This window comes from Schistocerca piceifrons, chromosome X (genome assembly GCF_021461385.2).
Source record: "Schistocerca piceifrons isolate TAMUIC-IGC-003096 chromosome X, iqSchPice1.1, whole genome shotgun sequence".
NCBI classification, from domain to species: Eukaryota; Metazoa; Arthropoda; class Insecta; order Orthoptera; family Acrididae; genus Schistocerca; species Schistocerca piceifrons.
This window is the reverse complement of record NC_060149.1, coordinates 30,020,998-30,021,601: the sequence shown is the minus strand read 5'-3', so window position 1 is coordinate 30,021,601 and position 604 is coordinate 30,020,998. Positions and strand designations below refer to the sequence as shown.

The 604-nt window shown below is 46.7% G+C and overlaps 1 non-coding gene across 1 annotated transcript; it reads left to right on the top strand.

Annotated features, from left to right (window-relative positions):
* Positions 1-217: 217 nt before the first annotated feature.
* On the top strand, positions 218-292 carry Trnal-caa. Its single transcript has one exon. It is a non-coding gene; the product is annotated as a tRNA-Leu (tRNA).
* Positions 293-604: the final 312 nt, after the last annotated feature.

Below are 604 nucleotides of genomic sequence, written 5' to 3'. Positions count from 1 at the left end.
TCTGCCAGGAAGTTTCATATCAGCGCACACTCCGCTGCAGAGTGAAAATCTCATTCTGGAAACATCCCCCAGGATGTGGCTAAGCCATGTCTCCGCTATATCCTTTCTTTCAGGAGTGCTAGTTCTGCATGGTTCGCAGGAGAGCTTCTGTAAAGTTTGGAAGGTAGGAGACGAGATACTGGCAGAAGTACGGCTGTGGGTACCGGGCGTGAGTCGTGCTTCGGTAGCTCAGTTGGTAGAGCACTTGCCCGCAAAAGGCAAAGGTCCCGAGTTCGAGTCTCGGTCGGGGACACAGTTTTAATGTGCCAGGAAGTTTCATATCAGCGCACACTCCGCTGCAGAGTGAAAATCTCGTTCTGGGAACAATAACAATCACAACTAAGAGACAGGAATCGAACTGTAAACTACATAGACTAGTGAACTGAATCAGCTGCTTACCAGACCACTGCCGCCAATCATGCTTTATTTAAGAAAGGGCTCTTTTCATTAGTATGAGCCGTTTCATAACTAGACACAGATTTGCAATGGCTGTATCTTTAAAAGTATTGGTGCGAGAAGAGACCTTTCATAAGTAAACAATGTGCGGATGTTGGCACAATCCATT